Genomic DNA, 16,239 nt, shown 5'->3' with positions numbered 1-16,239 from the left:
CTCAATCAATAAATTTTTCCTAGGCCTATAGACATTTTACCATTTTGCTCCGCATTAACTTAAGCCTAACCTTAACCCTAACCTATACCCGATGCGTTTTTCAATTTTACGCTTTCGTAGTATTGTTCATTTTATAGAGAGGGTTTTCAGAATCGACACCAAAAAACGTATAGTAGACATCCGCACTCGTAGAAGTTAAGCCTAATTTGGATTTAATGAAAATTGGTAAGAACTCGCGAGCATTTTTTCTTCTCGTGTCAAACTTGAAAGATCTCGTGCCTAAAATATTAAAAATCTCGCTCTAAAACTCGATTTATTTCACTGGTACTTCTCGAACACGGGAGTGCAGCGGGACAAACATCTCTACAGGCGCCCATAGGAAATACACGGGGCTTCGATTCCCCTGTAAGTTGGCTTCCCTATTTTGAGGCGATATTCCTTTGTAAAGCTGAAATTATTCATTTATAATCGAACTATGTTGATATTAAGGTTGGGAAATATGGTTTTTAATTAATTACAAATTATTCTTTATAAACACCGTACAAAATATTACTATTTCCCGTTAAAAATATATTTTTATTCTTTAATCTCAACTGGTGATCCAATGAGCGTGGAGCGAATTTAGATATAGGCGTATCTAAACACTTAGCTAATCGACGCTCTATATAGATCTACTTCTATGCATGCACGGGCGTCGACGCAACAGTTGAAACCCGTTCGTCTCTTATACGGAAAATCAAATAAGAGAATCTTGCAGAATCAGCAACACGCGGCGCAACGCAAGCAGCCAAGGCCCGCTCGGGGACGCAATCTTCTCGAGGCAATATAAGAAACAATACTGGACACAACTTATTGGAAACATATTGTCTTCCTTCCAAGTCGGAGGCGCGAATGTCTTTCAATATTGTCGGGTATAGCTAATAACGGGTAGAGAGGAAGAAGATCATGGACGAGTTGCAGTTCCGATTTATAGACAATCTCTAGGGCGATACTCTCTGCTCTATTTAGATGTAAATTGCCCTCCTCGGTGGTGGTGTTGGTGGTGTTAGTGGTGGTGCTGCTTTGGCATCAGCCGTTTGGTTTTAGACATCGGAACGGAATAATAGGGAAGGCTATGGGAGAGAGCGAGAGAGTGGGATATGTCAGTTCATCTAATATGATCGGGTGGGGGGGAATGGTTCAGGAGGAAGACGACGCGTTTCCAATTATTATAGTATGGGATGGTACGCTACGAGAGCCACTATACACTATATATAGGACCTCTCCTTCCCCCTCTCTCTCTCTCTCTCTCTCTCTCTCTCTCTCTCTCTCTCTCTCTCTTGGCGTCGCGCGCTAACTGTCAACAATTTCAGTTGGGGTTTCGGGGGGTTACAATGTTTCCTCTCGGATAGGATTACGTCGAGCGATATTCGCGCCAAACCTTTAATATCTATCTCACCCTTAAATCCAACCGCACGCACCCCCCCTCTCTCTTTACTCCATGACGTGTGGTCGGAAACTCGCCTTCCAAACTAGACCGTGGACTTATCACCCTTCCAGCGTTGTCCTAACTAAAACTAGCGCGCCGCTTTCCCATTTTAGCCAAGTAGTGTTCGACCCCTCGATGGCGGTGGTCTTTGCATTAGCTTATTACAAAAGAGAGAGGGGACATTTAACGCGGTGATACGTTTCTCGAGGCATAAGTGTGACGCCAGCAGTCAGTCCCCTCGTGACCAAGCGGCGGCCCAGCCAGTCACACGTACTCTGAAAGGTCTAGGGGTTTTCGCTAGACGTCAGTTGGACGTGTCACGCGCTCGCTCGCTCGCTTATACGCTAAAACAAGCGTCTCTAACGCCATCAACTGAATATAAAATACGAATTAACATTGTTTTGCTTTCAATAAATTCCAAAAGTTAGCTGTAGGACAAAATTTACGGTTCCGGGGAGTAGGCCGAATTGGAGCTGACCAAATAAACATAGTGTGTGGGATGATTAGTTAGTTTGTTGGTTTTTATTTCTTCGTGATGCGGATAAAAGAAAATAATTACGCTTTTCAAAATGCGGTAGTGTCCGCCTTGACAACGTTACCGGGAAGATTTAATCCTCAAAACTGGTTCTCTCATAATACTATAAGGTACGGGTTGGTGTCCGGGCCAACGTCGCCTCCTTAACTCCTACAAACTTAAAACTTCAGGTTCCCCTTTCTTCCAACATCGAGTCTCGTACGCGATTTTTTTTACCTTAAAAATCTTATAGTTTACGCGAGAATTTGTAAAATTAGCCCACGAATAATGTTCGACATACCACAAAGATACCCCGCGCCTTTAAGACAGAATCAAACGAGAATCTATTCATTTATCGCGCGAATATGATATTCGTTGATAATAAAACTTGATCTAGGGCTGACTTTCGTGGGATGCTGGTATAAATTCGTGGAAACTCGGAGATAAATAAGAAAGAGAAGAAACGGATTTGAGAGATTTATTTGGAAAATTGTTCGTTTTGATAATGCATCATGTTGGGGAAGGCTGAATCACTTTGGACAAGGTTGTCTCCTAGATGCACCCCCCGCGGCGCTAACTACGTTGCCCCGCGCATTTGCCCCCGAACAAATGCCGAGATGTGGCCGCTGGTGCATTGCTTCAACACCAACTTATTGTATATCACCCCGTTGGCTACGGAAAACAGTTTCAGAAATGTTATTGTAAACTTTGTGTTCTTGGTAATTCCGAGTCTTTAATCAAAAATATTTAACTGGCAAATTGCAAAGTTTAAAAACTCAAGTTGGTATGATTTAAAAATACTAAGCTTTGAAAATAAACCTATAGAATTTATATTTTTCATATTTATGGAAAGAAATTCCAGAATTGCAAAGCGATTTGGGGAAAATCATTCGTGTTGTACTGAATGGTCCTTTTCTTGGCCAAGCTGGAATTTCAAGTTATTGTGGTAGGCCTAGCTAGTACTGTTCAATATTTATTTTGACATGCCACGTTTGTTTACGTCCCGAGGTTGTCCTGTCCTCAACCAATGTAGTCCTTTAAATTCCGAATTTTTTGTCCATTTAATTTATCATATTCTCCGTTAACAGAAAGTAGTGGGAAATAATACGGTCAAACTAGTTTCGCTTGAAAATGTATCGAAAGACCTTTGAAGGAAGCTATTTAAACCCGAGTTAATCGTGATTTATCAAATATTTTAAATACAATTTTAAATCCCCTAGCGAAGCGACGTGGGAAATATATAAATCCGATGTTTTCAAATGGATTTTGGGAAACATTTTAACAAATATTTCTTCCATGTTCTTCTATGAATCCCGTAAATAAAGGAGTTATTGAAATTTAGGGAAGACGGTAATAACTTCGGTTTAATTTATTTCTATAAAGACGGCGCAGAATTTGAAATACGCGAACACCAACCATATCCTGATATTTTGATAGATACCATAACCGCGTTAGTTTAATAAATTCGTTTTTTAGAGAGTTCCCGTATTTTAAAAGAACGAGGACAGAGCCAAGGTCCCGAATACTGAGTGCGGTGGTGGTGGAACTCGTACTTGGGAGGTGGTTACCTTTTAGGCGAGCGCCCAGCGGTGGTGCTCCGATCAAGGGGGTGTTTTCTTTTTTAACAAAACTACTTTTAACGAATATGTATAAAAAAGAGTGTGTTTTAGAAAGCGGGTTTCTCTCTCTCTCTCTCGAATCGTATTCAAACGCCACTCCGTCGTGACAATAGTGTCTTTGACCTTGCTCTTTCTTTAAAAAAAACAAAACTAGTCCCTTTTATTTCATTAAATTTAACCTTCTAAATTATTAAGTTATTAATTAATTAATTAATATATGTACTTAATGTATATCCTTGTAAAGAAATCGAGTATGGGTTGACCCCTGACCTTTGAAAGAATAGAAGAAAAAAGTGGCACGTGGGTTGAAGGAAGAGTTAAAGGCCGACTTCCAGCGAAAAGGGTTCTAGCGAGCTGAAAAGCGAGCATCGAGACTAACAATGAAGCGACCGTGCCGATTTTCGAAGCCCGGCTGGGTCAAAAGGTGGAAGGGTTCTCGCTAACTGAAAGCCGTGCAATGTGGCTCTAGCGAACTGAAGATGAACAATAGAAATCCTTTTAAATTTATTTCCTCTCGAATTTTTGCTTTTCCCTGAAGTAAATTCTCTATTGCGTATCTTCAGTTCGCTAGAACCACATTGCACGGCTTTCAGTTAGCGAGAACCCTTCCATCTTTTGACCCAGCGGGGATTCGAAAATCGGCATGGTCGCTTCATTGTTAGTCTCGATGCTTGGTTTTCAGATGCTAGAACCCTTTTCGCTGGAAGTCGGCCTTTAAACGACTTTGAATATCCGCTATAGTCTATCGTGCTTGGGAATTTCACGATAGTAATTTACCCGTTATATTATTTAATAATATTTTTCATCGATTCTTCGAAATAATTTAGATTTTTCCTGAATGCCCAAAATACTTTCCTCTTGATCCGTACATGTTAAAATTCGCAGGATTTTTCAAGGAAAGACAAAATTTTATAAATCGTGAAGAAGTATAGCCTAACCAACCAACTTTCTGGTAGTAGTAGTACTGCTCCAAAAATAAAAAATTAACTAAAACTGGAAAGCAAAGTGTTGAACCCACGCGGGCCTGCATCTAAATAGCGAAGCCAAGCAAGCAGCGAGGGTTGGGTTTCGATATAGAGTTAAGATGATAATCCATATTTATTAATTTATCTCTCAAGGTATACCTATACGGTGGAGAGACGATCACGATGAATTACTACTTCTATAGACTGAGCCCGTTGTTTCTATACGAAGATTTCTTTTTGATGAAGCGATTTTGTCCCGCCCTGGCCCATTCTCTCACGCGCTTTACTGAATATCTAATGTCCGTCCACTCAAATCTCTCCCGAAAATCTTAAGACTTAAGAAAGCGTATCCATAAAGAAAATTCCTCGCACCCTATAATTTAAAACACGCGCGCCTTCTTCTAACATAACACCGCGCTCGCTCGCTCGCGCTCAAATGAATCTTCACTCTCGAACGCGTGAAAAAAGGTTAAAAACTAAATTTTGAGATATGGCTGCCTGGCTACTTATACTGATATAACACTTTGTGCGAAAGAGAGAGACCAAGTTTGGGAGGCCCATTAAAACAAAACGGATACATTTCAGACGAACCTGGAGCTCGCCTTCCAAAATAGATATACGTGTCCCCGTGATAATATATCTTGAAAACCATTATTATTTATTAAGAAACGTGGAAAATATTTATTCTTAGTGGAACTTGTAGTATTATTCTACTACAATCTAGTATTTTTCCCCCTCCTATTGTATTATTAGGTAAATGTAATGTAGATGATATGGAAATACAAATAGGCGTATCGTGTAAGGGTTAGGAAAACTGGGCAATTGTACGAGACTGTTAGGATTCTAGTATATCAAGGTCATTCTAAATTTTATGGCGCAATTTAAACCCTAACATCACTGTGCTCCGTTTGCAAAAACATAATAATATTTTTTTTTCTTTGAATAAAGTCCATGATTCGAGAAACTCTCACAAAAAATAGTGGGTGTGCTTTCACATTCTTGACCTTACTGATGAAGAGGAAAATAAATTTTATATATATAAAAAAACTCCTCGCCGCTGGCGTTTTTTTTTTTTTTCAAAATCAAGCTGCTACGTTACCTTTAGCATTTTAAAGACCTCTCCATAAATAATTCATTTAAAAAACTCCGGCAACCCATTCATAAAGACGCTCAACCTTAACTTCATATATTAAATACAATTTCTTTTTTTAAATCAAGATAGTAAGCAACGATATTAACACTTTTTCTTGACCTCCGCGGGGCTCTCGTTTCACGCCCAGAATGCAACGCCGTGAAAGGCGGATATTAAACGCGTATTAGTCTCGAATTCGACGTAAACTGCGGGTGATTTTTACAGCCAGTTTTCTTGGATCCATTTTAAATTGATTCGCGTTGAAATTTCGAAACGAGACGTCAGGATTAAGGATTAAAGATTAAAATCCAGAGGGTTTTTCAAAACGAGGAAATAAATAGTCTTTCAACAATAAGATAGATACGCCGCACGATTTTCCAAAAAGGGCCTCCCCTTTTATGCCAGATCCCTATTGTAAATTTAATAAGTTTTTCTAGATGAGAAAATATCGCGAAAGTTCTAATCGGAGTTGACTAATTTACATAAAAATGGCGGGAAAACACGACTTGACCCCTGTTGTATACGCTTAACTTTACAACCTCAAAGCCAGCCAGGAAGAGGGAACCTTAAAAAATTCAACACCCACAACGTAAACACGTGAAAAAGCATGGAGCGCGCGCCAGACGCTTCAAAATACATACACCAGGTCGTGACCTTTTTAACCGGGGGGTTGTAACTAACAACGCTCGTGATATAGTCACGATTTACTCACGAGGGAAAAAAAGTAGAATACGGCGTAATGTCAGACCCGAGCCTTTGCCCATTTTACCCCCTTATGGGAATGTAGCATCAGTGCCGGTAACCAAAACCTCTAATACTAATGTTTAGTCAAACCATTCCATCCAGTTGATTGAAAAAAATAAGCGGGGAGCTCTAGCACCCAGTTTGTGGAAGGTCAAACGGCGGGGAAGGGGTCGAGGTTGACCAAGAACGGAAAAGAGAAAAAGGCACCCTTCCGTGACTGCAACCACGCACCGATTGAAAAAAGGGAACGCGGGCGTGAAAGGATGAACGTGTAGCGAAGAATCGAAGGCACCGGGGGTCACCCAAGGGGTCGGGTGACCCGAGAACGGAGCACCCCTCGGATCGGTATCGCCCGGCATTCCTACTAACTGTTCTCCCATAAAAACCGACACAAAAATGGGCCAAATAAAGGGTACTGTGAATTTTCACTAAAGCGGGAAAAAGGGGTGTAACGCGAGAACCCCGAAAAAGGACCAGTCAACTTCCCTCGTACACGTTGAAAGATATATTGGATAGATTTCCGGGCCGGTGGTCACTTCTTGCGGATGGACATGTCTCACGTTTCTGGCAAAATAATAAGCTTTACTTTAGAAATGAATCTTATGAACCTCTATCCTAGGATTCTGGTGCATCAAGGTCATTCTAAATTTAATTTCAGAACTTTTTAAAGATGGAGGCGGGTGAAATAAACCCCTAAGTTCACGGCGTTTACTAGGATCGCGGAGAAAAAATACTTCTAAACTAACTGGGCCTCTTTAGAATTACGATGAGTTCGTACTTTAGATCTTTAGTTTGACCTCTGACCCGACACTCGGCGGATTTTAAATTTAAATTAGGTATCGACAGGGTATTTTCCCCATTCAAGCGTCACTCTAAAACGCCTGGCGATACGTAATCCAAAAGTACTTAGGCGTTATGATACAAATCGTTCCCATAAATTAATCTTTATTCCTTAAGCCTCGGCGTAAGATTTCCTTTATGGAATTTTTGAAAAACGCGTCAAGTAGTTTTTGATTGTACGCTACAAGAATGGTTCTGTCCGTAGGAACTAAGAATTCTTTTGACCAGAAAATAATTTTTTTTTCTGGAAACGTTTAAAGGAATGTTTGCACGTGTTTTCATAGTTTAACACCTGTATTTTCTCTTATTGTACGGACGTACTTTGTACAATTCATCAGGGGGTGGGTTTTACCATTTTATATGGTATGTATTTTTTGCCCCGAGTCGTATATTTTTTATAAACTGCGTGGTCGAACAAAGAAAAGCCCTTGTGAGCATTCCAATGGATGAGGGAGATTGATAAGTCCATCTCGTTTCGAGATTGCGGCCTTAGGAAGCCCGCCATCTTCGAGGATTTAATGTTAGGCTTAGTGGAAGATCGCGTTTGAAACGGATAGCGCCGCAGTTAGCACCCCCGAGTGTTTGGCAAGAATTTGACGCGCCAAAGAACGTCAGCCATGTTGAGTGCACGTGCGAGGGAACCCCAGAAACCGGTTTGCCAGCACCCCCACTACAAGCGTCTCCGTTTTCTACCTTAAAAACATTTCAAGATTCACGAAAAACGCGGGGTTGCATTATTTTTTGGTACTACTCGTTTTGGTTGTTTTGCAGATATTTTAGGGTCATCGGGTTCAAGGTCAAGATATCGTCTAGCCTATATAAACTTTCTACTTAATTTACTAAGTGTTAATATCTCTATATATTATGGTGTCATTACTATTATTAGTTATAAGAAAGTATTTGTCTAAATTTTTAATATATTTGAATATGGGAATGAATATTTCTACTCCAGTGTTTATTGTTGTTAATATTACTCCATGCCCCAAAACTCTTTTGGAAGTTCGTGTCGTGACTGTCGTCTGCTAGTCCGTTACTGTTTTACGCGCGATTTACGCCGGGTTTTTAACGTTTTAAATTTAACTTTTTAGGTAAAAAATTAAAGTAATTGGACTTAATTGATGTCGGAGGAAGCTTTAGGAACGTTTCGAGGACACGCATGCAGAATTTTACTTCTAAAGAAGCGGTTATTTTCAAGATATGACCGAAAATCTAAAATCAAGCCATGGGGGAAGAATGCCAAGTTTGAAAAATTAGGCTTAACAACTTTTCAACTTCGACACGAGTGGGCGTTCGTTACAGCGACTTAGGAAAGAATAATTAAAGCAAAGAGGGTTTGATTAAAGTAAGTCGGTGATTTTGATTATTTTCATAGATAAACTCTCCAAAATTCAATTAATTTAAATGCAAATTACGCTTTAGAATTAAATTAAGCGTTAATATATTGAGTTAAATTGCACATACCAGAATATATTCTCAGAAATAATCCCACAAAATCAAGTATCACGAAATTCAGATTATTCGGGTTGAAAATAGTGTTAACCATTTGCTGTAAACTCGCGACATTGCGACTAACAAGTGACACTCACTCACTGACCATTGGGTCCAAACCCTAACCCGGACTTGAACCAATTGCGAGAAAATTGTAAATAAGCCTTCAATCCTTTTAAGATGGGGGGGAGAAGATTCTCGCTCGGGTTTTCTTTTGTGTAAACTTCGCAAACAGAATATTTTGGGAGGGTCCATTTTCGTTCGGCCAAGGGTAGGAATTTAGGCCCTTGGATAAAATTGTAAAGAATACGTATCAATTCTGTTTACCCCCAAAAAACTTAAGACGCAAATATCATTTGAGGTTAGAATATTTTCATTATATTATAAACTTCTAATGAAATTAAGTTAACCATCTCGTGAATACAATATTCCATAGTTCGGGGACACACATTTTTTTATTAGTCCCTTATTGTTTTGACGAATTAGGGTCACCACCAATTAAAACCCATAGAACGTTAAAAAAATGTTTCTAAGGAGGTGCGGAGTATAAGGTTCGGTTTATCCGTCCATGATTTATCCATGAATGGGTGGAGGTGACCTTAATGACTGGCCCCTTGACGGACTATAGGCCCGACAACTTTGGCCTCGCTCCCAGAATCACTTTTCCGCCTTCTATCCTCTCTGGCTCATCTTGAGCTTCTTTTCATCTCTCCATCCTCCGGCCCACTCATTAGGCAAAAGGGATCGAGGGAGCATTTTCCTTCTTTCCCTTCTCAACGCTTTTGACCACCGAAAAGCGAGCAAAGAGCGAAGCAAATGCCATTGCTCTTGCCGCTAATTTCTCTTTTGGGTCCGATCCTTTCAAAGCGTGCTTGTGTCGGCCGTGTGGCCATTTGGGGGAGGGGGAAATAACCTTTTACGCCGATGACCCTGACTCGCCCCCGACTTCTTGTAGAAGTATCCATCGGATAAAGAAATACCGCCACCCCCCTTGGTCCTTTATTGGAAGGGAAGAATTTACTACTCGACAGATGGCGAAGTGAAGAGAAACTTTCTAAGGAAGCCCTAGACCGATCGAAGAAAACCCCCAATACCTTTTTTTAGTTCTTTGAAAAATAGCCGCCAAAATTGAATCCTTCTCTCAAGTTGTCACCCCTAAAACTAAGACCGCGTTGAATTATTCTTGCGTTTCTCGATTATTGGCATTTTAAAGGAATAGCGAACTGATTTTTAAAAATTTCTACGAAACCAAATATAAAAGTGAACATATTTTTCAAGGATTTTTTTCGTATTTTAAGTTTGTGGATGACGAAAATTATGGCACTAACTCTTTAATTAAATTAATACTCTGGAATACTATTTTATTTGATCCTATTTGGCGCGTGATGTCTATTTACACATCGCGAAAAGAAAAAGGTCACGAGGTCAAGTTCTTCTCGCGCCATAATTTTTCAGTAAAACTGGCTAGGTAATTCGGATCGTGTACGCGTTACGTAACAAAAGGGGGGGTTGGCATTCAAACATGCCTCGCCGCCCTCCTTCTCTTCGAATGACTTTGACCTCATCGTCTTTAAGTCGAATTTAGATCTTTCATGCCGTGTCTCTTTATGAATACGGGGATCCAAATGAAAAATAAAGTTACATCGCGTCACGCCAAGTAAGGTCGATCATCCTATAGTCGACTTCGGAAGTCAATTAACCCAAAGTAATCCTACTAATTGTGATTTTAACGGAGGATACGTTAGGTGGGAAAACATACCCTATAGGGGTCAGGTTTAAGGCCCTTTATCTTTAGCCAAAATTATTATAAATGGAATATAACCAGAAGTGAGATGAGACTAGAAGTACTGAGCTAACCAAATTCTTCACTCGGCGAAAGTGAATATTCTTGATAAAACACCAACGGTTGGCCCTCTGGTGGCGGTTTCAGAATTTTCCCTCCAAAACGTGAGACTCTCGCGGCGGTAGACGGCCGAACTAGATTCAAGCACCAGCGACCGTGTTCCGCGGCTTTAGGTTGAGGGGAAGGGGGTAGGAAATGTTTTTGGAACTCGACCAATTTTTTTCTCTCTAGCGTAGGCGCGATTGAAGCGGCATAAAATCCTCAAATTTGTTCACTAGTGCCTGGATCTACTACCAATGCTAGAGTCCTTCACTTCTAGTCTCATCTCACTTCTGATATAACTAATAATTTCCGTTTAATTCGCTTTAATCTAAAGACTATTGAAGAAGATATCATTTCAATGGGAGTGGAGAGTTTTGATCTCGTAGTCTTAGTATGGGTTTTAATCTATCGAGAATAGCTTTAGAGTTATTTTAGTCGCGAAGCAAACTGCGAGTGGAACTCGAGGTAATATATAGAAGTCACGAATTTGTCTTAATCCGTGGACCAGAGTCTAAAGGTCAAAAGGTTAGATTGTCTTTTTCCTTCCTTTATTTTTTTTGGCGCGCGTCAATTACAACGTGGCGGCAGCACCGGCTTGAATTGAATAGAGCGATCGTGACGTGACTCGCTTATAACATTATCGAGGAAATGTTGTAAATACGAACCCGCTTCGTTCGACATTCCAAATGAATATCGTTCTATTAAATAACCTTTGACCTCTCTCTCTAATCACGCCGCCTAAGATATCTTAGCGCGCGTGTGGACCCCTAAAAATAATATAGTAATATAGAAAATTAAATTTATCGAAATGATTTAATGTCGGTGTTGAAACATGTCAATGGAGATTTTTTTATTAGGAATAAGGTATTTTATTTCTATTCAAAATTAGTCATGCCTGTAGCGTTAGAATAGGAGATCGGGCCTTTTTAATGTAAGTTTTACCTTAAACCTCGGGTGCATTTTAACCCCAGTGAAATATTTTGGAGAAAGAAATAGCGTCCGGACTTAGTGAAGAGGAGCCTTTTTAAAAATATTTTTACTCTCTCTCTCTAGAGCGCCTGTTTTGCAAAAACAAACATTTGCTAGATTCTGTTTAGCAAAAATACCGCCTTCTCGCACAATTTTTTTTATTTTTTTACCAAAAGAAGGTTATTCTACACCCCCCTTCTTTAAAATTTGGGCAAGTACTTGGAATTATTGTACAATTAAAGTTTGCGTTGCGTTCGAAGCTATTTGCAACGTTATTAATTTAACATTAACGCCGCCTTCTGGCGTACTGCAAACTAAAGTTGAAAGTTGTCGTTGATAAGGGGCGTATAGTTAAACCTTGGGGGAAATGATGATGTAAAACCCCAAAGCCCCAAAAGTCATATTTTTATTTACCTACAAAAATGAAGTTCCCTTTTCATCGAGGTAATTTTTTTGCAATTCCTGGTGGTTGGCGGCGCTGGGGGTAAAAAGAGACCCCAATTTTTGCTCTCTAACACTAAGCGGTTGCGACTACTGTACTCGGAAGCCAGTCACACCCCGGGATTGGACCTATCCATCCTCGGACGACTCATCCTTTCAGCGCCTTAGAAAGTATCTCCTTTAAGTTTGCGCCAGTTGATTGTAGGGACAAGTACGATTGTCCTTGTCCCGGTTGGGTTCCCAACGAGTCAAGCACGGTCTTCGACTCCATTGAAAGATCTCTGTCCTGGACTCGCTCGCTCGCTAGTAGCTTCCGCGAAGTTCTTTTCAGAAAGAAAAGTCCCGCTTTTCTGTTTTGTCAAAAAAGGTCCTCATGGGGGACCCTCGCTCTTATTTTTTTTTTGGCGGGCTTCCTTCCCGCCATTTTCTAAAAGAGGGTGTGTGTGTGTTGCGCGGAAAAGGTTGTATACCAGGGGCAAACACCGTGCTAACGCTCTTCCCGTCTTCTATATCTATTTTTGCGCTATCCCATAATCCCCCGAGGAGGAAGTTTAGTTTAGTTCAGTTTATACTCGCGCCGTGTACCCACCCACTCTCCCAGTAGGGAAAAATATGTGGTAAGGAAAAATGCCTACGGAGGATGATAGAAACTCGACGAATCTTCGTTCAGATTGAATGAAATGGATGGAGATTTGGAAAAATATAAAAAATAACCTTTTTTCGTAATGGAGTAAAAACATTGCTCTAAACAAGAGTAAGATAATTTGGTAAACATTCGTAAACACCTGTTTTTGGAAATCTTTTGAATGTAAATTCCTTGTTTAAATTTCTTGAAAGGGTTTTTTTTTAAACTTTACATGAAAACTTCAAACTTATAAATAAGTATTTAAAATTTAAAGCGAGAACAAACTATTTTTAATGATGAATCCTGATTAATCAGTCTATCGAGGAAGAAGATTGACTTTTCCTTTTTCTTAATTAAAGGCCGACTTCCATCGAAAAGAGTTCTAGCGAACTGAAAACCGAGCGTCGACTCGAGACTAACAATGGAGCGACCGTGCCGATTTTCGAATCCCCGCTGGGGTAAAAGATGGAAGGGTTCTAGCTAACTGAAAGCCATGCAATGTGGTTCTAGCGAACTGAAGATACGCAATAGAGAATTTCCTTCAGGGGAAAGCAAAAATTCTAGAGGAAATAAATTTAAAAGGATTTCTATTGTCCACCTTCAGTTCGCTAGAACCACATTGCATGGCTTTCAGTTAGCTAGAAGCCTTCCAACTTTTGACCCAGCGGGGCTTCGAAAATCGGCACGGTCGCTTCATTGTTGGTCTCGACGCTTGGTTTTCAGTTCGCTAGAACCCTTTTCGATGGAAGTCGGCCTTTAAGGAATATAGAATATGATTTTTCTCTTTTTTCTGAATGGAGAAAAGTTTGGGTATACGAAGATGGAAATAAACGTATGAACTCCCTTCAGACCTTTTCACAAATCTTTTTATTTAAAGAAAGAAAATGTATACGGTCTTCCCCGAGGCCAACGTATTCTTGGTCCCATCCATACCTATCCTTTTCCCCCATAGGACAAGAATTTGATTTTGGATTTATTTTTTCTTTTTTCCATAAGAGTCTGGCTAGCAGCTAGCATCCCCGATCCTTTAGGCCTAACCTCTCAATCTAGCGTCTCTCTCTCTAGTTCTCCACGCTCTCTCGCTCTCGGTAATAGACTCCCGAAGATTGTTGACTTTATGGACGGAGAACAGTTTATCAAAAGAGTCGGAATAAGCGTCCGTAGAATCGCCAAAAAATAGACGACATTTTTTTTTATATTATTTTAAAATAATTTTCTTTTTACGACCTCGAGTTACGACGCTGATTATATTTTTAAAGAATGCAACCGACGCGCAAAATTGCGGACATTAATGTCGACTGTCGTAAAACGAATCGTTTGATTTCAATCATTTTTATAACCCAGGAACTCTCTAGTCTCTAGGTTGATTGCGAATAGGTGGTCCGTTGCGCTTTTAAGCCCCAGGTTTCAAAAGGATTTAATTTTTATTGAATAATCTTTAAATTGATTAAAATATATCGCGGTATAATTATTTGAAATCGCTAATGAATTAAACCAGAAGTGAGATGAGACTAGAAGTACTGAGCTAACCACATTCTTCACTTGGCGAAAGTGAATATTCTTGATAACACAAGAACGGTTGGCCCTCTGGTAGCGGTTTCTGAATTTCCCCTCCAAAACGTGAGACGCTCGCGGTGGTAGACGGCCGAACTAGATTCAAGCACCCGCGTCCGTGTTCGGCCGCTTTAGGTTGAGGGGAAGGGGGTAAGAAATTTTTTTGGAACTCGACCAATTTTTTTCTCTCTAGCGTACGCGCGATTGAAGCGGCATAAAATCCTCAAATTTGTTCACTAGTGCCAGGATCTATTACCAATGCTAGAGCCCTTCACTTCTAGTCTCATCTCACTTCTGATTAAACTGAAGTTCTAGAGATAGGTAATGAAATTTCTTCGGTCCTATTGTAACGAATCTAATTAAGGCTATAGTAAATTGATGTTGTTTACCCGTACTTCAAGTTTAATAATAGAGCAATTACAAATCCAAACTGACATAAATTCATTTTTTTCTTTTACTTCTTGAAAGGGAAAAAGAATATTAAGTATGGCGTGAGTTCAGTCACCCAAAAGACACGAATAAACTAAGTCGGGGTCAAAATCCAAAACAGACATTCTCTCAATTTTAGTTATACCCGAAACTTTTGAGAATTGACTTTTATTATATTGTTCTTCGGATTTTGTACTCTTTGAGGCCATTTTTTTCTTGTTGCTTTGCCATTGTTTCCCACGAATAATCATTCAAAGACGTAATTACACCCCCCCCCCCACCATCCATCCCTTCCTCCAGCATGAGGGGACCGTCAACCTTAAGTTATTTTATGAAATAATGAACTAGAATTACTTAAACGCGCTTGCGTGTTCAATTTTCCTAAATTTCCGGTTACGGAATGAACTATAGTGTTAAATTATGTTAGAAATTTATTATCTTTTTCAACCTATTCCTTCGACCGGGGGGTAATTAAATTATTTACTGACCGGCTTCAAATGATGTTAATTAGTCAGGTTTTTTTCTCTTTTAATTATTATTTCAATGCTTGACCTCTCCGATAAAAATTTAAAATTTTTGTTATTTGAATCACGCGCGCTGTTTCAAAGGTTTTGTTTTGTTTTTGGGGTTAAAATAGAAAAAAAAAATATTTTTTTCACGTGCCAGTTTAAAATAAAAAAAAAAAACCTGGCGCGTGAAAAATGTTTTTATGTCGAGCTAGGAGTAACTATATAATGGAGTGGTCATTTCATACGCCATGCATGGAAAAATGCGTTAGTACTTTGTGGTAGCAAAAAGCGCCTGGTTATGGAACAAAGAGACAAAAAACTACGCGCCGACACGTTTTTCTAACACAATTTTTAACTAATAATTCAACAATTGTAGTTAATCACGCGTATAATTTAAAATGAAATCACCATTAACTGTTTTTTTTCGTTCATCTGTTCCAAACAAAATATAATTAGGCACTTAACACGTTTTATCAACTAAATTATCGAGTTAATAACCTAATTAAGTAATTTTACACCCATTCTATTTTTTTTTTTCAATATACCTGTTAAAGACAGGTAAGCTATAACCGCGCCTAAAAAGGTGGCTAATTAACGACCCCTAAATTAACTAGGAGGTGTTTTTTGTTACAAAAGGCTTCGAAAAACATATTAATACGATCGTGTTATTATCAGAAATCTATTATCTAGCGACGCTACTAATCTCTCCACTTTTTTTATTGGTGCGAGGAATGCTGGGGAAAGTTTCCTGAAATAGTAACTATTAACGTTGTCATTAGGATGGTTCAAAGAAAATTTTACCCCCTTCCCCCCAACTGTTTTGGTAGGTACAGGGGGTGGTTATTTTTTGAAAAATATACCAACGTCATATATAGCTCTTGTTTTTCATTGGCTAATTTTTTAAGGCCTTAATTAGAGCAATCGCTTCTCCATTTGGAGCACGCGGCTAAGAATCAAAAGTTTCCCCGTTTTTAACTTCTTTATTATTCTTGAGCGTGTAGAGCCACGGAATACATGCCTTTGCTAGTTTAAAAATCCTTAGCCTCCTTAAAGGTAC

General features: G+C 39.5%; 1 protein-coding gene across 1 annotated transcript in view; it reads right to left on the bottom strand.

Annotated features, from left to right (window-relative positions):
• svp (COUP transcription factor 2) overlaps positions 1-8,887 on the bottom strand; it is a 55,048-nt gene extending 46,161 nt beyond the window's left edge. The window contains exon 1 of the mRNA XM_089868691.1: positions 8,744-8,887. The gene's annotated coding sequence lies outside the window, so the exon portion shown is untranslated. The remainder of the gene's footprint in view (positions 1-8,743) is intronic.
• Positions 8,888-16,239: the final 7,352 nt, after the last annotated feature.

Source organism: Phalangium opilio, unplaced genomic scaffold (assembly GCF_054372755.1).
Source record: "Phalangium opilio isolate 3A_F unplaced genomic scaffold, DU_Popi_V2 ptg000024l_1, whole genome shotgun sequence".
Lineage (NCBI taxonomy): Eukaryota > Metazoa > Arthropoda > Arachnida > Opiliones > Phalangiidae > Phalangium > Phalangium opilio.
The sequence above is the reverse complement of the archived record's forward strand: the minus strand, read 5'-3'. Positions and strand labels throughout refer to the sequence as shown.